This window comes from Mus musculus, chromosome 3 (assembly GCF_000001635.26).
Source record: "Mus musculus strain C57BL/6J chromosome 3, GRCm38.p6 C57BL/6J".
Classification (NCBI taxonomy): Eukaryota; Metazoa; Chordata; class Mammalia; order Rodentia; family Muridae; genus Mus; species Mus musculus.
This window is the reverse complement of record NC_000069.6, coordinates 59,514,341-59,537,438: the sequence shown is the minus strand read 5'-3', so window position 1 is coordinate 59,537,438 and position 23,098 is coordinate 59,514,341. Positions and strand designations below refer to the sequence as shown.

Genomic DNA, 23,098 nt, shown 5'->3' with positions numbered 1-23,098 from the left:
AGAAGCCCAGGTTGTAAAGTTCCCATAGATACCATGGTCTCATTAACTTTTCTTAAATCTTGTAACAATCTCCATTTACCAGATTTTTTCTTGATAATGAAAATTGGTGTATTCCAAGGGGACTGAGATTCTACTAAATGTCCTGCCTCTAGTTGCTCCTGCACTAACGAAGAGGCAGCTTCTATTTTTTTCTTTAGGTAAAGACCACTGATCCACCCACACCAGAATATAATTAAGCCATTGAATTTTATCGGTGTGGGATGCAGGCAAGATAGTGGCCATTACTGAAAATACTCCAAACCTCTTGTGTTAGAGTGAGGTTTAGGATCTTCAAAAGTCTTAATACCTTGTCCCTTCTTTTTTAGCCCATGACCAGGCAAAAGTCCCTGTCTGAGCATCTGCTTAGTCACCATCTCATTAGGACTGTATATTATAACACCCATCTGTGACAAGAGATCTCTTCTACATAGAGTTACAGGCAAATTCGACAAAACATACAGCTGAATTTGTTCCGATTTGCCTTTCCCATCTCTCCAGGTTAGAAACTTTGAGCTTTCCTTATTAGGAAATAAAATGTGATGTCAGAAGCCTGACATAGAAAAACTTTTCAATGTTTTCTTTCTTATTGATTATAATTTTGTTTTTGGAAATTTGAGGGTAAACAGAGCTAACCTGACTGGATGGGAGTGAGAATAAGGTCAATTTAATTCCATGTGAGAGTTCTTTTCTCTTCAGAGGAGAGAAGGTAGGAAGAGTATGCAAAAGTAACCTAATATTTTAAGTAGATGCTTCTAGGATACACATGCAGAGTTGACCAGTTCAACTGGTTTGCAGCCTCCTTAACCTTCCTCTACCCATGATCCATAATCTTTTAGTTTCCCAAATTGGAGAATGACTTTTGACCTAGAAGTTCCAGTGTTCAGACTGACATGAAAGCAGGGTTGTGTTATGATTGCAACATGAGAGGAATGCCAGGAAAGGCTTCTGCCCCACAGGTTAATGAGGAAGGTGGGAAAGCCCTCACCTGAGGTAGGTGTTCTATGGATGAGCTGGTAGAACATGATTAGGAGAAACAGACCAAAAATTTCACAGGGGAACAGATGATGGCAAGTCCTACTCAATTTTTAAAGTTTTTCATCTAATCTGAGGATATGGAATAACAGGATGCAGCAAGTGTTTAATCAAAGTATAGTTTTTTTCCATGATTGCACAAGTAACTATATGAATCTACAAGGTTTATGTTTAATATGTGGAAAGCTACATACAAATCTAAGTATTAGATGGATTGGTTGGTAAGTTGGAAAAGAATAGCTATTTCATTTCATTGAAATTTTCTAAATGACCTGTGCTGTGTGTGTTAGTCTTAAGGATGATCAAATGTTGCCTAACATTCTGTGTTGTTTTCTTTTTTTTTTTTTCCATTTTTTATTAGGTATTTAGCTCATTTACATTTCCAATGCTATACCAAAAGTCCCCCATATCCACCCACCCCCACTCCCCTGCCCACCCACTCCCACTTTTTGGCCCTGGTGTTCCCCTGTACTGGGGCATATACAGTTTGCATGTCCAATGGGCCTCTCTTTCCAGTGATGGCCGACTAGGCCATCTTTTGATATATATGCAGCTAGAGTCAAGAGCTCTGGGGTACTGGTTAGTTCATAATGTTGTTCCACCTATAGGGTTGCAGATCCCTTTAGCTCCTTGGCTACTTTCTCTAGCTCCTCCATTGGGAGCCCTATGATCCATCCATTAGCTGACTGTGAGCATCCACTTCTGTGTTTGCTAGGCCCCGGCATAGTCTCACAAGAGACAGCTACATCTGGGTCCTTTCAATAAAATCTTCTGTGTTGTTTTCATACTGTTGCATCTACTCTTTGCAAATGGCAATAGAACAAAGGGATTTCTTGTTCTTTTTTTATGTGCTCTAATTAGGTCCCTAATGCTTCTGCTCTTCTGGTGACCTGTGGTGAACTAGGAACCCACTGCTCTCATAAGGTTTTGCCTATGTTGCATACTTTATCAGACATTTTGTAGTAAATTCTGTTCCAGAAAGCATTGCAGTTGCATAACCAGTTTCAACAGTGACTTGATCTTAGAACTCCATTGCTCATACCATCATTGGACCTCACACAGTTTACCTACCTTTGTCTTACTGTTCCATATATAGGACGACGTTCACTATCACAACACATAGGTTCGCAGGAGATTTATCATGGGATACAAGACTCTGTGCTTTGGATTCTCTTGTATTTTATTGGCTTATTGTCTTTATTCACCCATTCCAGAGAATATTGAAGAACCATGGAAAGTGAGATTCACGGATACTCTTGTACGAGTGATTTCACATATGGTAATATATTTTAAAAGGGGAATCAGTGTACCATGGTATAAGTATATTCAAAACATCTTTTAATCCAAAGTGTTTGAAAGCAATTTCAGGTTTCCTTTTCTTTGTTTTGTTGGTTGTTTGGTCGTTTTTTTTTTTTTTTTGTTTGTTTGTTTGTTTGTTTTTGGTTTGGTTTTTGTTTTTGTTTTTTGGTTATTTTTTGTATTTATTTTTTAGTTATTGCTGGTAGTGGTGGTTTGTTGCAGGGTGTTTTGTTGTGTTTTTTGTTTTTGTTTGGTTTGATTTTTTATTTTTGGGGGGTTGGGAGTTTCTTGGTTTCCTTGTTTTGGTTCTGGTTTTTCAAGACAGGGTTTCTCTGTGTAGCCCAGTTCTGTCCAGAAACTTGATCTATATAGAATAGGGTGTCCTCTAACTCAGAATTCTGTCTCCTGAGTTTTAGGATCAAAGGCATGTGTCACTATAACCTGACATTCTTTGTGATTTGTAAACCAGATAATCCTGATTTTTTTTAAAATCGCTGATTTTTTAATTTTTAAATTTTTTTTTAATTCTTAACTGATTTCCTATAAACAGGCAGACATACAGTGTTTGTTATAATACTAAATGTAGTTACCATATATCAACATCAGAATAAAAAGTTAGTATGTGTAATATTTGGGAATTAAGAAGATTGGATGTGTTTGATGCTCTCAGCGATGCAATAAGCTAATTTAGTCTTTGAAAACTTACTCGTTTATATCAATTAAGTTTACATTTTTGATGTATTTAATTATTTGTTGGTCCAGTGATTTTGTTTTTTAAACTACTTCTCAAGATTTCTCCTCACAGAAGCTTTGTATATTCTTTGTATTACATTACTGAGGCTTCGGAATAAATTTTGATTTAAGAACATATTGTCAATATTAACTATAAGAACAGATTTTCTGATGATGATGATGAAAACATCTCTATAAGTTAGTATAACTAATATATTTACAATTAGATGAAATATGTATAAATAACATACAGATAGCATAGTAGCATTCATTTTGTTTCCTCAAAAAACTTTACTACATTTATTTGTGGACGATAGTTGGCTCTTCCATCTGGATTTCCAATAGTCTGATGTGATATCCATCTGCAAAATCATCTGGAGAGCTGCACTGTGTTCTCCTAAACAGAATAGAGTTATTTGTAATCTGAAAGTTCACTGACATGTCCCCAAGACCACAGTGATCAAAACCACTTCTTGAAATCTACTGCTATTATTATCTTCTTGAGTTCTCAGTTGCTGGCTGGAATTCAGACCTTTTATTAAAAATGGCAAAGATATAATATAAACACATAGAATACAGCAGGATACTATTAACCAAAATATGCTTTTCTCTGGAAGCCTTACTGGTACAGAGATGATAGAAAGCTTAGGCAAAAGAAAACAATGAATGACAGAGTTATGCAAAGGTGTGGGAGATGAGAAATTGCTGTCTGATACACTGGAGAAGGGCTGCCATCTTTCCCATCTAGACACCTTACACATCTTATTCCCAGAGTCCAACATGTGCTGGATCATCCGGGAACCACGTTCTTTTTTCCTGATTCACATCTCACTTTACTGGACAGTAGAAGAGGTGGATGAACATTGTGCTTCAGGAGCGAAACTGATACATCTTCTCTGAGTCTGTCAGGAATAAGAGAGTGACACTTATCTCCTCGTCAACATGAATGTATTCTGAAAATGCCCAATTTTTGAATTTGACTCTTATTTCTCATATTTCAAAGTTAATTACACATGTAGATGCATAAGTGATTTTACTTATATATGCATATATATGGACAAACTCAGTTATTTAAATATTCTTCATAGCAGTTGACAAACTTCCACTTGCAGTACAATTGATAAGTGGTTAGTTATTATTATCACTGCATTATAGCAGCTCAGATCATTCCCAGAAGCTAATTTTAAAATATGTTTAATGAAATAAAAATTTGAAGATTTGATAAACTAGTGTAGAGAATGGAGTATTTAATAGTAATTCAGTCAAAATTCTTCACGGTATAAGATAGTCAAAAGCAAGTAAACTTAAATCCAGTTATACTTTAAACATTTTTTAAAATTTCTCGTTTCTTTTTTTTTCTCAAGATTACAATGAATACTATATTGTAGCCTTGGCATTAGGAGAATAGGAATGTATATTTTACCAAAATTCATTCAATAATTTCTAAGTAAGATCAGGCATGGTCAGAATATTATGGCCATAGACTCAATGCTAGAATCTTAGCCAATAATCTATGGAGAGGACCAACATTATTCCCATGGTTGGAGCTAAGGTAAACATGGAAGTTAAGTGTATACCTCCATATTTATTTAACTGAGACTATCTTTATCACTAATTGTGTCATTGAAAGTATTTTATATGTAAGGATTAAGCTCAAAGCCTTGTTTTGTTCCAGATTTCACTGGAATTACTTTGAGTTCCTCTCCATTTAATTTTTTACTATGGGCTTGTTGTAAATTGCCTTATATCATTAATCTTTCTATGAATATTATCTTGAAGGAGTGTTGAATTTTGTCAATGGCTTTTTTGGCACATGATGAGATGGTCACGTGTTTTTTTGTTTTTCATTCAGATTTTTTTATATTGAATTACATACTGATTTTCTGATGTTGAACTAACCCTTCATCTCTGGGATAAAGCCTATTTGATCATGGTAGATAATATAATTGATATGACATTGGATCCAATATTTGAGCATTTTCTATCTATGTTCATAGGGAAATTGGTATGTAATTCTTTTGTTTGTTGAACTTTTGTGTGGTTTGGGCATTATTGTGGCCTCATAGAATAAATTTGGCAATGTTCCTTCTGTTTCTATTTTGTGAAATAATATGAGGAGTGTTGGTGTTAGCTCCTCTTTAAAATCTGGTAGAATTTTGTGCTAAAACTCTGCCCCTGGGCTTTTCTTAATAGGTGTTTTATACATAACCATATTTTTATATGTACATATTTGTTTTTGAGTTGAGAGCTTTATACTATTGGGAAAACTCTTGAATGTGACAAAAAAAAGAAGTTCAAATACCATCAACATCACTTTTCACTCCTCAAGCATAATTCTTTAAACAACTAGCATTTTGCTTTGTATTTACTACATTCCTCTAGAACATAGCATTTTATTAACTTGTGGTTTTTTTTAAATCTATAGTATATCAGCTGCTTATACAAAGAATATATGTACCACTAACCTATATAAATGGGATTACACATTGTTCTTCCAGTTCCTATCTGTGTAACATTGGTCAACCATAGACATTTCTAGAGTCAGTACACCATCAGTTTAGATGGATATATCTTTATGAGTTTTGAATCACGAGACTGGCACAATATCTTATCTGGGATATTCTAGACACATGAAAATATACAATGATTTAACTGAAATTTTGCTGGGAGCCTCTCCTGACCAGAGCGGGTAGTGGTGGGGAACAGAGTAGGACTCTGTTGATGGCTTTAAAGTCTCAAGGTCTCAGGACTTTCTACTCCTCTAATCTGTACTGAAATGCTGATGATAATTTCTAAAAAATCCCAAAAACTTTCTTGCTCTTATTGAGAGTAAAAGGGTGCTGGCTTAGGTGATTAACATCTGTAGCCTAACAGGAGAGGATTAAGCAATGTTGCCTTTGTTCTATCTCAGCCTTTGTTCTATCTAAGCCTTTGTTCTATCTCAGCCTTTGTTCTATCTTTGTTCTAAATATAACTAAATCATTAGTGAAATTCTATAGATAAACACAGTCAATATTTTATCTTCTGTCCTAGCACCTATAATAAATCATCAGTTCCCTTTTTATAACCTTTGGTTAATTGTTTTACAACCTCTTAGAATGTGCTCTGAGTAGCAGAAAGTCTGGTTACTATCTAAGAGCAATTAACTGGTGACACTTGGGAGACTGTCATAGTTCTCATTGCAGTTTTGACTATCACAAAAGAACCTAATAGCAGTCCCACTATAAAAAAGCTTAATAATCACAGATATAACTTTAGTAATTCTTACAGGATCATCATTAAGACGCCAGAAGTTGCCCGGGTCACCTTGGGCACTGAGTCGGCAGACACCCCCGGTGTCCCTAGAGGACTCTCCACCCAATCTTAGGACCTCTGCTGAGTGGAACACAACTTCTGTTCAAATCCAATTGCGAGGGACCTGAGACAGCATTAAGGAAGAAAAAACCCGGCCTGACCAGGGTCACAAGTCCCTTCCTGTTGGAACCAGTACCTGGTCACCTTGTGCATGAAGTTGGCAGACACCCCCACACACACACATGCCACGGTCCCTAGAGGACTCTCCACGTGATCTTGGGACCACAGACCAGACAGCTCCATGCTCCTCAAAGGAGACACCACTTCCAGGCACTGTAACACACCCAGGATCTTTGACGACAGAATCCCAGGATAAAAGGAGCTTAGTCACACCAGTATTTCAGGGTCTCAGAGGAACTTGACTGCCAGGAACTCTGACACACCCAGAATCTCAGGTTCACAGGAGCCCACAAGCAAAGGATCACAGAGAAAGCTGGACTCTGAGGAGCCCCGAATCAACTGGGATTATAGGAAAGACAGGCTCCAATCAGATATATTGAGGTCAGCAAATACTTGAGATTATCAGATGGCAGGAGGCAAGCAAAAGAACAGAAGCAACAGAAACCAAGGTTACTTGGCATCATCAGAACCAAACTCTCCCACCATAGCAAGTCCTGGATACACCATCACACCAGAAAAGTAAGACATGGATCTAAAGTCACTTCTCATGATGCTGATGGAGGACTTTAAGAAGAAAATACAGGAAAACACAGGTAAACAGCTAGAAGTCTTTAAAGAGGAAACACAGAAATGCCTTAGAGAGTTACATGAAAACAATACAAAATAGGAGATGGAATTAAACAAAACCACCCAGGATCTAAAAATAGAAAAAGAAACAATAAAGAAAACCCAAAAAGAGACAACTCTGGTGATAGAAACCATAGGAAAGAAATCAGGAAACATAGATACAAGCATCAGAAGCAGAATACAAGAGATGAAAGAGAGAATCTCAGGTGCAGAAGATTCCATAGGGAACATGGACACAACAATAAAAGAAAATGCAAACTGCAAAAAGAACCTAACTCAAAACATCCAGGAAATCCAGGACACAATGAGAAAAAAACCTTCAGATAATAGAAGTAGATGAGAATGAAGATTTTAAACTTAAAGGGCCAGCAAATATTTTCAACAAAATTATAGAAGAAAACTTTCCATACGTAAAGAAAATGATGCCCATGAAGCCTACAGAATTCCAAATAGACTGAACCAGAAAAGAAATTCCTCCCAACGCATAATAATCAGAACAACAATGCACTAAATAAAGACAAAATATTAAAAGCAGCAAGGGGAAAAGGTCAAGTAACATATAAAGGCAGGCCTATTAGAATTACTCCAGACTTCTCACCAGAGACTATGAAAGCCAGAAGATCCTGGACAGATGTTATACAGACACGAAGAGAACACAAAGGCCAGCCCAGGCTACTATACCCAGCCAAATTCTCAGTTACCATAGATGGAGAAACCAAAGTATCCCATGACAAAACCAAATTCACACAATATCTTTCCACTAATCCAGCCCTTCAAAGGATAATAACAGAATAAAGAAAAAAAAAAATACAAGGGCGGAAAACATGCCCTAGAAAAAGCAAGAAAGTAATCCTTCAACAAACCAAAAAGAAGACAGCCACAAGAACAGAATGCCAATTCTAACAACAAAAATAATAGGAAGCAACAATTACTTTTCCTTAATATCTCTTAATATCAATGGACTCAATTCCCCAGTAAAAAGACATAGAACAGACTGGCTACACAAACAAGACACAACATTTGCTGGTTACAGTAAACCCATCTCAGGGAAAAAGATAGACTCTACATCAGAGTGAAAGGCTGGAAAACAATTTTCCAAGCAAATGGTCTGAAGAAACAAGCTGGAGTAGCCATTCTAATATCGAATAAAATTGACTTCCAACCCAAAGTTATCAAAAAAGACAAGGAGGGACACTTCATAATCATCAAAGGTAAAATCTTCAAAGAGGAACTCTCAATTCTGAATCTCTATGCTCCAAATGCAAGGGCAACCACATTAATTAAAGAAACGTTAGTAAAGGTCAAAGCACACCTTATACCTCAAACAATAATAGTGGGAGATTTTAACACACCACTTTCATCACTGGACAGATCGTGGAAACAGAAACTAAACAGAGACACAGTGAAACTAACAGAAGTTATGAAACAAATGGATCTGACAGATATCTACAGAACATTTTATCCTAAAACAAAAGGATATAACTTCTTCTTAGCACCTCATGGTGCCTTCTCCTAAATTGACCATATAATTGGTCACAAACAGACCTCAACAGATACAAAAATATTGAAATTGTCCCATGCATCCATCCTATCAGATCACCATTGACTGAGGCTGATCTTCAATAACAACATAAATAATAGAAAGCCAACATTCATGTGGAAACTGAACAACACTCTTCTCAATGATGCCTTGGACAAGAAAGAAATAAAAGACTTTTTAGAGTTTAATGAAAGTGAATCTACTAATACCCAAACTTATGGGACACAATGAAAGCAATCCTAAGAGGAAAACTCATAGCTCTGAGTGCCTCCAAAAAGAAACTAGAGAGACCACACACTAGCAGCTTGACAAAACACCTAAAAGCTCTAGAACAAAAGGAAGCAAATTCACCCAAGAGGAGTAGATGGCAGAAAATAATCAAGCTCAGGGGCTAAATCAACCAAGTGGAAATAAGAAGGACTATTCAAAGAATCAACTAAACAAGGAGCTGGTTCTTTCAGAAAATCAACAAGATAGATAAACCCTTAGCCAGAATCAGTACAGGGCACAGGGACAGCATCCCAATTAACGAAATCAGAAATGAAAAGGGAGACATAACAACAGATCCTGAAGAAATCCAAAACACCATCAGATCCTTCTGCAAAAGGCTATACTCAACGAAACTAGAAAAATTGGATGAAATGGACAATTTTCTAGGCAGATAACAGGTACCAAACTTAAATCAAGATCAGATTAATGACCTAAACAGACCTATATCCCCTAAAGAAAGAGAAGCAATCATTAATAGTCTCCAACCAAAAAAATCTCAGAACCAGATAGATGGATTTAGTGTAGAGTTCTAGCAGACCTTCAAAGAAGACCTATTTCCACTTCTTCTCAAACTATTCCACAAAATAGAAACAGAAGGTACTCTACGAAATTCATTTTATGAAGTGAAAATTACTCTGATACCTAAACAACAGAGAGACCCTACAAAGATAGAGAACTTCAGACCAATTTCCCTTATGAATATCGATGCAAAAATACTCAATAAAATTCTCACTAAACGAATAGAAGAACACATCAAAAGAATGATCCATCATGACCTAGTAGGTTTCATTCCAGGGATGCAGGGATGGTTTAATATACCAAAATCCATCAACGTAATCCACTATATAAACAAACTCAAAGACAAAACCACATGATCATCTCGTTAGATGCTGAGAAAGCATTTGACAAAATCCAACACCCATTCATGATAAAAGTCTTGGAAAGATCAGGAATTCAAGGCCCATACCTAAAAGCAATCTACAGCAAACCAGTAGCCAACATCAAAGTAAATGGTGAGAAGCTGGAAGCAATCCCTCTAAAATCAGGGACTAGACAAGGTTGCCCACTTTCTCCCTACCTATTCAATATAGTACTTGAAGTCCTAGCCAGAGAAATTTGACAACAAAAGGAGATCAAGGGGAAACAAATTGGAAAGGAAGAAGTCAAAATATCATTTTTGCAGATGATATGATAGTATATATAAGTGACCCTAAAAATTCCACCAGAGAATTCCTAAACCTGAATAACAGCTTCAGTGCAGTAGCTGGATATAAAATTAACTCAAGCAAGTCAATGCCCTTTCTCTACACAAAGAATAAACAGGCTGAGAAAGAAATTAGGGAAACAACACCCTTAACAATAGTCACAAGTACTATAAAATACCTTGGTGTGACTCTAACAAAGGAAGTGAAACATCTGTATGATAATAACTTCAAGTCTCTGAAGAAAGAAATCAAAGATCTCAGAAGATTGAAAGATCTCCCATGGATTGGCTGAATCAATATAGTAAAAATGGCTATCTTGCCAAAAGCAATCTACAGATTCAATGCAATCCCCATCAAAATTCCAACTCAATTCTTCAATGAATTAGAAAGGGCAATTTGCAAATTCATCTGGAATAACAAAAAACCTAGGAGAGCAAAAACTCCTCTCAATAATAAAAGAATCTCTGGTGGAATCTCAATGCCTTACCTAAAACTGTACTGCAGAGCAATTGTGATTAAAACTGCATGGTATTGATATGGCTACACATAAGCAGACCAATGGAATAGAATTGAAGACCCAGAAGTGAACCCACACACCTATGGTCACTTGATCTTTGACAAGGGAGCTAAAACCATCAGCATTTTCAAGAAATGTTGCTGGCACAAGTGGCAGTTATCATGTAGAAAAATGTGAATTGATCCATTCTTATCTCCTTGTACTAAGGTCAAATCTAAGTGGATCAAGGAACTCCACATAAAACTAGGGACACTGATACATATAGAGGAGAAAGTGGGGGAAAGCCTCGAACATATGGGCACAGGGGAAAAATTCCTGAATAGAACATCAATGGCTTGTGCTGTAAGATTGAGAATTGACAAATGGGACCTCATAAAATCGCAAAGCTTCTGCAAGGCAAAAGACACTGTCAATAAGACAAAAAAGCCACCAACAGATTGGGAAAGGGTATTTACCAATCCTAAATCAGATAGGGGACTATTTTTCAATATATATAAAAGAACTCAAGAAGGTGGACTCCCAAAATTCAAATAACCCCATTAAAAATTGGGCTCAGAGCTAAACAAAGAATTCTCACCTGAGGAATACTGAATGGCTGAGAAACACCTGAAAAAATGTTCATCATCCTTAATCATCAGGGAAATGCAAATCAAAACAACCCTGGGATTCTATCTCACACCAATCAGAATGCTTTAAGATCAAAAATTCAGGTGACAACAGATGCTGGCGAGGATGTGGAGAAAGGGGAACACTCCTCCATTGTTGGTGGGATTGCAAGCTTGTACAAACCACTCTGGAAATCAGTCTGGCAGTTCCTCAGAAAATTGGACATAGTACTACCAGAGGATTCCTCAATACCTCTCCTGGGCATATCCAGAAGATATTCCAGCTGGAAATAAGGTCACATGCTCCACTATGTTCGTAGCAGCCTCGTTTATAATAGCCAGAAGTTTGAAAGAACCCAGATGCCCCTCAACAGAAGAATGGATACAGAAAATGTGGTACATTTACACAATGGAGTACTACACATCTATTAAAATGAATGAATTTATGAAATTCCTAGGCAAATGGATGGACCTGGAGGGTATCATCCTGAGTGAGGTAACCCAATCACAAAAGAACTCACACAATATGTACTCACTGATAAGTGGATATTAGCCCAGAAACTTAGAAACCCAAGATACAAGTTGCAAAACACATGAAACTCACGAAGAATGAAGACCAAAGTGTGGTCACTTTGCCCCTTCTTAGAATTGGGAACAAAACACCCATGGAAGGTGTTACAGAGACAAAGTTTGGAGCTGAGATGAAAGGAGGGACCATCTAGGGACTGCTACACCCAGGGATCCATCCCATAATCTGCCTCCAAACCCAGACACCATTGCCTAAGCCAGCAAGATTTTGCTGAAAGGACCCTGATGTAGCTGCCTCTTGTGAGGCTATGCCACTGTCTGGCAAACACAGAAGTGTATGCTTACAGTCAGCTATTGGATGGAACACAAGGCCTCCAACAGAGGAGCTAGAGAAAGTACCCAGGGAGCTAAAGGGGTCTGCAGCCCTATAGGTGCAACAACAATATGAACTAAGCAGTACCTCCAGAGTTCGTGTCTCTAGCTGCATATGTATCAGAAGATGGCCTATTTGGCCGTCATTGGTAAGAGGGGCCCCTTCGTCTTGCAGATTTTATATGCCTCAGTGCAGGGAACACTAGGGCCAAGAAGTGGGAGTGGGTGGGTAGGGGAATGGGGGGGGGTGTGGGGGACTTTTGTGATAGCATTTGAAATATAAAATAAGAAAATATCTAATTTAAAAAAAAGAAATATGTGAAAAGAAAAAAAAAAGACTTCAAAAGTCATATATTAGTCGATATAGCACTACTACAAGACAGTATGTCTTTGTGGATCTGCAGTGATCTTGTCCAAAGGGGTGTGATATTACTTAATGATTGTTATATGTATTTAATAATAACAGGAAACACATATTAATAGCAGGAATCTCTAACAGCCTTGCTTAATAAGGGCAAACCCGTCACAGTTGATATAGTAATCCAAAGCAGGTCATCTCAGGAAGATCACCAGGTAGCTTGTCCCATTATGGCTCTTGACAAAATTGATCAGTAATGTCTTAGATAGTGTATCAAAAATACTCAAGAGAGCCTGACTTCAATGGTATAAATACAAGGTAGCTTCTCTTTCCTTAAAGGAATCTTAAGAAAAAGAAACTGTTTTGTAGCTGGAAATGAGGATCATAAACTATGATTAACATAGTAACTGCATAACATTTTATAATCTTTAAACTAAAGTAGAGATAACAGAGATTGTGTAATGGGCAAAAACCCTTAACGCACAATCATAAAGATCTTCATTTGGGTCTCCAGAACTCACAGACAGCTGAATGTAGTAGCAAGGATTTCCTACAGTGGGAGGGGAGGGGATGACAGGAGAATCACTAGAAGTTCCTGGATCAGAAAGATTGGCATATATATATATAGCTGGAGCAATTGAATTGTCTTTAAAAAGGTTAAAAGATAAAGACCAACACCACAGTCTTACTTCTACAAGCACACATGGTTGACATGATTGTACACACACACACAAGGAGAGGTAGAATTCTATATTCTAAATTGAGTGACCAATGAAACAAAAATAAAATATTGGAATATACATAAAATGTCACATTACAGACAGTTTTTTTTAGATAAAACTATAGTTAAATCATACCTATGCAAAATACATTGAAAAATTTGGTGGCATTAAATGAGATTACTATTTCTAAACATTTAGAACTTAAGTTATTTATTTATTTGTTCCTTATGTATTCCCTGTTGCATTAATTCTTTGTGAATTGTATACAATTATGTTTTTTTCCAGTCTTGAAACTCTTTACTTAACCATCCAAATTTCCTAACTTTTTCTCTCTTTTTTTTCCTCTCTCTTTTCCCTCTACAAATCATGTTCAATCTGTAATGCCTGAGCACTCTTGAATGTGGCATCAACTGGAGGTCAGGTGATATATGAGAAGCCAAATCATTTGAAAAAAAACTGACTCTTTCTCTCCAACTAGCTAAAGGTTTCCAATAGCTCCTTGGCTAGGGGTAGGACATCATGTCCACTTCCCTCAACCAAGATGGGATTTAGTGTGACTTGAGCTTCATGGGCTTGTGCACGGTGAAAAATCACTGATTTCACACAATCAGCTAACATTGTTTCTGAAGAACACTGGGTTGTTGGTGTTTTTGTTTTTGTTTTTGTTTTTAATTCATTCAATATCTCTGACTTATATTGTCTTTCAGTCTCCTCTTCTGCAATAATCTCTGAGCTTTGGCAGAAGAGTAGGCAGTATAGATAATCCATTTAGAGTTGAATCCATAGTGTATCTCTGTGTTAATCACAATCTACTACCCACAGATGCTTCTGTAATAAGGACTGAGAGATTCATTAATCTACGGCTATAACAATAAGTCATTAGGAGATTGTTTACTACTCTGCACATTTAGCTGAGTGGCAGTAGTAGATTCCTACTATGGCCTATGACCTGTCTATTCAGATTCTTGACCCAACAATGGGATTAGATATAAGTTTCATCTTGTGTAGTGGGGCTTAAATCCAATAAAAATTTGATTTTTTTAACCCATAATATTCAAATCTCTATTGCAATAGTAGGCAAGTTTTGCCATCCCAGTGGCTATTGTAGTTCACAAGGTTCACAGTTGGGCAAGACTGGTGATGGCAATTCTCCTCTGGTAGTATGCATAGCAACTTCTGGTCTTATAATAACAGGAAAGTAGGGATAAAGTTTTCAGTTCAGTATCAATTATAATATGTGCAAGTAGGCATTTATTTATTGTTTGTTCATTTGACAGGAGTGTTCATTTACCTGATGAAGTTCCTTCTTTCACCCCTTCATGAGCCTACTGGAATCCATTTTCTAAACATGTTTTCCTCCTACTTTTATATCTTCAGTCTTTTGTGTGATCCAATGAGTTTAATTAGTTCATTGATGAGAATTTCAGGGAGATTATTTACTAGAACAAGGGTAAATGACTCACAGATATTAAAAAAAAATTATACCTCCTTCCTCAATAACCAATAGCTGCCAGTATGTCTCCAGGGAGGAATGGGATTTTACTCATCCCCCATCATATAACTTGTTCATGAACTCAATCTTGTGTTGGTCTGATGCAGATGAACACACTGAGATATCCATGCTACAAAATACAGTTTGAAAATTAAATCAGTCCTCTAAAGAATTATCACATTATTTCTATGATTACAGATGTGTATTTGTTGCTATTAAAGTAAAAATGTATAATTGTTAAAATTTTTGTCTTGCTTTTATAGGCTGAATTATTTGAAAAAATAGGTCTCATGAAATATGAAAAAATATTTTCAATTATATCAGCACTTTACATTGTATAAGCAGTTTCAGATGAAAACGTTACAGTGATTGACACAGAGTTCAATAACATCCCTGTTCGTCTGTACTTGCCAAAGAGGAAGTTGGAAAGAAAGAGTCCAGCTGTGATTTTCATTCATGGTGGTATGTTTGCCTTCGGAAGTTGCAGTAAGTATATTTCTGATATGTGTGTTGTTCATATATATATATATACACACACATATATTCAAAAAAGTGCTGTGTATTGACAGAGTGTTGTCCATATAATGTTGACTTGGGTAATATGTACTTCTTAGCAGACATACATTAGAAAGTATAGGCTGTGGCTCACACATATTTCTTCATTTACAGCTTTGTAATTAAAAAATAAGATTCTTTCATTAGGAAAATGTTACTTTTAAATAAACATGTGGATAGCCTAGACTTGGAAGTGTAAATGATGACCTTGGAATTCAGACTAATATAACATAAATTTCACATAAATTGTATGAAACACTAACATGAACCAGTTACTTTAGTTGTCAGATTTGAAATATAATGGTTATACTGCAGTCCACATTTGTACAAGTAGTAGATTTTGATATGATAATAACATGTGAAGGTTAGAAATCAAAGCATAGCTTGGTATTGAAAAGATCAAAGTTAAATAAAGCTGAGTAGTCAGTTCCTGGCTTAAAATTCTGTATTATTTTCCATTTTGTTTTCTTTCTTTCTTTTTTTATGCCCCAGTACAGGAGAATGCCAGGGACAAGAAATGGGAGTGGGTGCGTAGGGGAGCAGGGCATGGGGAGGGTATGGGGGACTTTCGGGATAGCATTTGGAATGTAAATGAAGAAAATATCTAATAAAAAATTGGAAAACAAAACAAAACAAAAACAACAACAACAACAAAAACAAAATAAAAACTTCTGTATTCTTATCCAGAGGTAAGTGTGGTTGCTATAACACCAACACACACAAAGGGGGGGGGGTAACAGAGAGACAGAGATAGACATAAGAACTGAGGGGGAAAGGGAGAATTTTAAACTTGATGACTTATAGATTTACTACACAGAAAAGTATTGGAATGTTGTACTGTGTACTTAACAGATGTAACAAACAAGTAATGGAACTCCTGTCCTCAATGACTCCGTAGCTAACAATAATATCTAGTATTTTCTCTTCATAATCTGTGAATATTTCAAGTTAAGCAAAAACACCACTGTGGAAAGCTGGGCAGCAAACAGAGTGAGCATGTTTCAGAAATGTATTTCAGAGAGTTCTGCTGTGTAGTTCCTTTTTAGATAGGTGTTATCATCATGCTTTACTGCTGAAAAAGCAAATAGAGTCAGAAATGTTTTCAAAGTCCAACAGAATGAAGAGGAAGCAAGAGGTCTGTAAGCAGAAATCAGGGATGAGCAGCCCATGCAAGCTCTCCGTGTTGCTGGAAAATTCTACCTCTCAGAAGGACTTAAGCCCTCTGTTATACTCCAATGTCTAAATTGTCATCCTGTTTCCATCCTTACCTGCTCTTCTGAAATATGGGTGCATGTCTGGTATCTCCCAGTCCACCTCTCTCCCTACCTGTCTACACTGTCTGAAACCTACTGTCATCTTATTGATCCCTTCTTCATTACTCTCTACTTACTTCCTGGGATATCTTATGTTATCAACATGAGTCTCTACTTCCTTAGAATTATATTTCCTTCCAATTCATCACCTAATTTGTGTTTCTTCTACCTAGAATTGTACCCCCTTGGTTGATTCCTAAGTATACACTGTCTTTTCTGCCTTGACCTCTGGCTGTTCTGAGACTTGTTTCCATGTTTGTCTCTTTCTTGGCTTTTGACTCTTTCTTAGAGAAGCATAGTCTGAGAGGAATCCTTACTCTTTGCTCTACTGTTAGCTTGTATAAAAGAAATTTCTGTGTCCTTCATTTTTCCCCCTTTACTTTATCCCTTCCTTTGCAATTGCAACATTAAAACAAGAGAAAAGCTAAAACCATGATGAAATAAGATAATTGTTTGTAATTTACCAATACTAATATTCCCTACATTCGAGTATTTTATTCTTCAGTTGTTAATTCCACATTCTCCTATACTTTATTCTTCATTTGTTTCTTCTCTAGGCCCCATGCCCATACTGTTGATATGGGCTGTTCCCCTTCTCTAACATTCTTGCTGGACTTAAGTTCAATTAATTCATGTAGACTGTTGTGCATACCTGGTTATTAGTGTGTCATATGAATTCCTTAATGGATACCATCATATTTCTTTCTCAAAGAGTAAACAGAGAAATGAATACATCTCCCAAGACCAGAAGAAAGGCAAATATCCCTTGGTAGTGACCATTGTACACTGTGTTACAGACTCTTACCTGTTACACTTTATGACATGCTCTGGGCACAGAATTCTGAGCATCTTCCTGTTACTGCCCATACTTGGTAGCTTAACATTTAGATTGCATCCTGGTCTTCATTTCTGTCACTTTTTTCTCACCTCCCATGCCTTGAAAATATAGCTATAGAAATTATTGACCAACATTTGAGACATTCTGACCACCTAAGAATAAACCTTTGTTTGAATATTGATGTGTAGATCTTTCTTTCCTAATTTTATAATTTTGTCCACTTTCTGCATCTACTTAGCTACATATATTTCTCTGAACTCTGAAAATTCCCACAAACATTAATTTTCACTAAAATATTTTAATTATTCTCCAATGTGTTTCTTCATGGTTACTGTGTTTTTATGTCTAGCATGATGGATGGCAATTTATACATTTTAGGTGAATCAATATGTTTTGCTATCTAAAAGGAACACTGACACTGCTGCCTGTGAAGCATTTTCCTTTGCTCTCCTATCTAATTCTTTTAAGTTGATTATGACTTTATTCCATCCACAGTTTACATTTTAAGGAACTCCAAATGTAAGTAAGACCAGGATATTATTTGATTTTATACAATTTAAATTACTTTTCTATACATAAGATTAATATGAAGTTTACATCTAAGTTTATTATGACCTTATGCATGACCTTATATAAAAATGTAAGCCTTTGGCAAAGGAAAATATTCATTTGTTTTAATTACAATAAAAGTGCATCTTGCTTTAAGTAAGTTGATGTCCCTTCATTGAAAAATTCCTTTAAAAAATAACTATGGCCCTTCCGCTCGACTCGAGACTCGAGCCCCGGGCTACCTTGCCAGCAGAGTCTTGCCCAACACCCGCAAGGGCCCACACGGGACTCCCCACGGGACCCTAAGACCTCTGGTGAGTGGACCACAGTGCCTGCCCCAATCCAATCGTGCGGAACTTGAGACTGCGGTACATAGGGAAGCAGGCTACCCGGGCCTGATCTGGGGCACAAGTCCCTTCCGCTCGACTCGAGACTCGAGCCCCGGGCTACCTTGCCAGCAGAGTCTTGCCCAACACCCGCAAGGGCCCACACGGGACTCCCCACGGGACCCTAAGACCTCTGGTGAGTGGACCACAGTGCCTGCCCCAATCCAATCGTGCGGAACTTGAGACTGCGGTACATAGGGAAGCAGGCTACCCGGGCCTGATCTGGGGCACAAGTCCCTTCCGCTCGACTCGAGACTCGAGCCCCTGGCTACCTTGCCAGCAGAGTCTTGCCCAACACCCGCAAGGGCCCACACGGGACTCCCCACGGGACCCTAAGACCTCTGGTGAGTGGACCACAGTGCCTGCCCCAATCCAATCGCGCGGAACTTGAGACTGCGGTACATAGGGAAGCAGGCTACCCGGGCCTGATCTGGGGCACAAGTCCCTTCCGCTCGACTCGAGACTCGAGCCCCGGGCTACCTTGCCAGCAGAGTCTTGCCCAACACCCGCAAGGGTCCACACGGGACTCCCCACGGGACCCTAAGACCTCTGGTGAGTGGACCACAGTGCCTGCCCCAATCCAATCGCGCGGAACTTGAGACTGCGGTACATAGGGAAGCAGGCTACCCGGGCCTGATCTGGGGCATAAGTCCCTTCCGCTCGACTCGAGACTCGAGCCCCGGGCTACCTTGACAGCAGAGTCTTGCCCAACACCCGCAAGGGCCCACACGGGACTCCCCACGGGACCCTAAGACCTCTGGTGAGTGGAACACAGCGCCTACCCCAATCCAATCGCGTGGAACTTGAGACTGCGGTACATAGGGAAGCAGGCTACCCGGGCTTGATCTGGGGCACAAACCCCTCCACTCCACTCGAGCCCCGGCTACCTTGCCAGCTGAGTCGCCTGACACCCGCAAGGGCCCACACAGGATTCCACACGTGATCCTAAGACCTCTAGTGAGTGGAACACAACTTCTGCCAGGAGTCTGGTTCGAACACCAGATATCTGGGTACCTGCCTTGCAAGAAGAGAGCTTGCCTGCAGAGAATACTCTGCCCACTGAAACTAAGGAGAGTGCTACCCTCCAGGTCTGCTCATAGAGGCTAACAGAGTCACCTGAAGAACAAGCTCTTAACAGTGACAACTAAAACAGCTAGCTTCAGAGATTACCAGATGGCGAAAGGCAAACGTAAGAATCCTACTAACAGAAATCAAGACCACTCACCATCATCAGAACGCAGCACTCCCACCCCACCTAGTCCTGGGCACCCCAACACAACCGAAAATCTAGACCCAGATTTAAAAACATTTCTCATGATGATGATAGAGGACATCAAGAAGGACTTTCATAAGTCACTTAAAGATTTACAGGAGAGCACTGCTAAAGAGTTACAGGCTCTTAAAGAAAAGCAGGAAAACACAGCCAAACAGGTGATGGAAATGAACAAAACCATACTAGAACTAAAAGGGGAAGTAGACACAATAAAGAAAACCCAAAGCGAGGCAACGCTGGAGATAGAAACCCTAGGAAAGAGATCTGGAACCATAGATGCGAGCATCAGCAACAGAATACAAGAAATGGAAGAGAGAATCTCAGGTGCAGAAGATTCCATAGAGAACATCGACACAACAGTCAAAGAAAATACAAAATGCAAAAGGATCCTAACTCAAAACATCCAGGTAATCCAGGACACAATGAGAAGACCAAACCTACGGATAATAGGAATTGATGAGAATGAAGATTTTCAACTTAAAGGGCCAGCTAATATCTTCAACAAAATAATAGAAGAAAACTTCCCAAACATAAAAAAAGAGATGCCCATGATCATACAAGAAGCATACAGAACTCCAAATAGACTGGACCAGAAAAGAAATTCCTCCCGACACATAATAATCAGAACAACAAATGCACTAAATAAAGATAGAATATTAAAAGCAGTAAGGGAGAAAGGTCAAGTAACATATAAAGGAAGGCCTATCAGAATTACACCAGACTTTTCACCAGAGACTATGAAAGCCAGAAGAGCCTGGACAGATGTTATACAGACACTAAGAGAACACAAATGCCAGCCCAGGCTACTATACCCGGCCAAACTCTCAATTACCATAGATGGAGAAACCAAAGTATTCCACGACAAAACCAAGTTCACACAATATCTTTCCACGAATCCAGCCCTTCAAAGGATAATAACAGAAAAGAAGCAATACAAGGACGGAAATCACGCCCTAGAACAACCAAGAAAGTAATCATTCAACAAACCAAAAAGAAGACAGCCACAAGAACAGAATGCCAACTCTAACAACAAAAATAAAAGGGAGCAACAATTACTTTTCCTTAATATCTCTTAATATCAATGGACTCAATTCCCCAATAAAAAGACATAGACTAACAGACTGGCTACACAAACAGGACCCAACATTCTGCTGCTTACAGGAAACCCATCTCAGGGAAAAAGACAGACACTACCTCAGAGTGAAAGGCTGGAAAACAATTTTCCAAGCAAATGGACTGAAGAAACAAGCTGGAGTAGCCATTTTAATATCGGATAAAATCGACTTCCAACCCAAAGTTATCAAAAAAGACAAGGAGGGACACTTCATACTCATCAAAGGTAAAATCCTCCAAGAGGAACTCTCAATTCTGAATATCTACGCACCAAATGCAAGGGCAGCCACATTCATTAGAGACACTTTAGTAAAGCTCAAAGCATACATTGCACCTCACACAATAATAGTGGGAGACTTCAACACACCACTTTCTTCAAAGGACAGATCGTGGAAACAGAAACTAAACAGGGACACAGTGAAACTAACAGAAGTTATGAAACAAATGGACCTGACAGATATCTACAGAACATTTTATCCTAAAACAAAAGGATATACCTTCTTCTCAGCACCTCACGGGACCTTCTCCAAAATTGACCATATAATTGGTCACAAAACAGGCCTCAATAGATACAAAAATATTGAAATTGTCCCATGTATCCTATCAGACCACCATGGCCTAAGACTAATCTTCAATAACAACATAAATAATGGAAAGCCAACATTCACGTGGAAACTGAATAACACTCTTCTCAATGATACCTTGGTCAAGGAAGGAATAAAGAAAGAAATTAAAGACTTTTTAGAGTTTAATGAAAATGAAGCCACAACGTACCCAAACCTATGGGACACAATGAAAGCATTTCTAAGAGGGAAACTCATAGCGCTGAGTGCCTCCAAGAAGAAACGGGAGACAGCACATACTAGCAGCTTGACAACACATCTAAAAGCCCTAGAAAAAAAGGAAGCAAATTCACCCAAGAGGAGTAGACGGCAGGAAATAATCAAACTCAGGGGTGAAATCAACCAAGTGGAAACAAGAAGAACTATTCAAAGAATTAACCAAACGAGGAGTTGGTTCTTTGAGAAAATCAACAAGATAGATAAACCCTTAGCTAGACTCACTAAAGGGCACAGGGACAAAATCCTAATTAACAAAATCAGAAATGAAAAGGGAGACATAACAACAGATCCTGAAGAAATCCAAAACACCATCAGATCCTTCTACAAAAGGCTATACTCAACAAAACTGGAAAACCTGGACGAAATGGACAAATTTCTGGACAGATACCAGGTACCAAAGTTGAATCAGGATCAAGTTGACCATCTAAACAGTCCCATATCACCTAAAGAAATAGAAGCAGTTATTAATAGTCTCCCAACCAAAAAAAGCCCAGGACCAGATGGGTTTAGTGCAGAGTTCTATCAGACCTTCAAAGAAGATCTAATTCCAATTCTGCACAAACTATTTCACAAAATAGAAGTAGAAGGTACTCTACCCAACTCATTTTATGAAGCCACTATTACTCTGATACCTAAACCACAGAAAGATCCAACAAAGATAGAGAACTTCAGACCAATTTCTCTTATGAATATCGATGCAAAAATCCTCAATAAAATTCTCGCTAACCGAATCCAAGAACACATTAAAGCAATCATCCATCCTGACCAAGTAGGTTTTATTCCAGGGATGCAGGGATGGTTTAATATACGAAAATCCATCAATGTAATCCATTATATAAACAAACTCAAAGACAAAAACCACATGATCATCTCGTTAGATGCAGAAAAAGCATTTGACAAGATCCAACACCCATTCATGATAAAAGTTTTGGAAAGATCAGGAATTCAAGGCCCATACCTAAACATGATAAAAGCAATCTACAGCAAACCAGTAGCCAACATCAAAGTAAATGGAGAGAAGCTGGAAGCAATCCCACTAAAATCAGGGACTAGACAAGGCTGCCCACTTTCTCCCTACCTTTTCAACATAGTACTTGAAGTATTAGCCAGAGCAATTCGACAACAAAAGGAGATCAAGGGGATACAAATTGGAAAAGAGGAAGTCAAAATATCACTTTTTGCAGATGATATGATAGTATATAAAAGTGACCCTAAAAATTCTACCAGAGAACTCCTAAACCTGATAAACAGCTTCGGTGAAGTAGCTGGATATAAAATAAACTCAAACAAGTCAATGGCCTTTCTCTATACAAAGAATAAACAGGCTGAGAAAGAAATTAGGGAAACAACACCCTTCTCAATAGTCACAAATAATATAAAATATCTCGGCGTGACTCTAACTAAGGAGGTGAAAGAT

At 38.1% G+C, this 23,098-nt stretch overlaps 1 pseudogene; it reads left to right on the top strand.

Annotated features, from left to right (window-relative positions):
- The first annotated feature begins 2,212 nt into the window (after window positions 1-2,212).
- Window positions 2,213-23,098, top strand: part of Gm4856 — a 29,646-nt pseudogene continuing 8,760 nt past the window's right edge.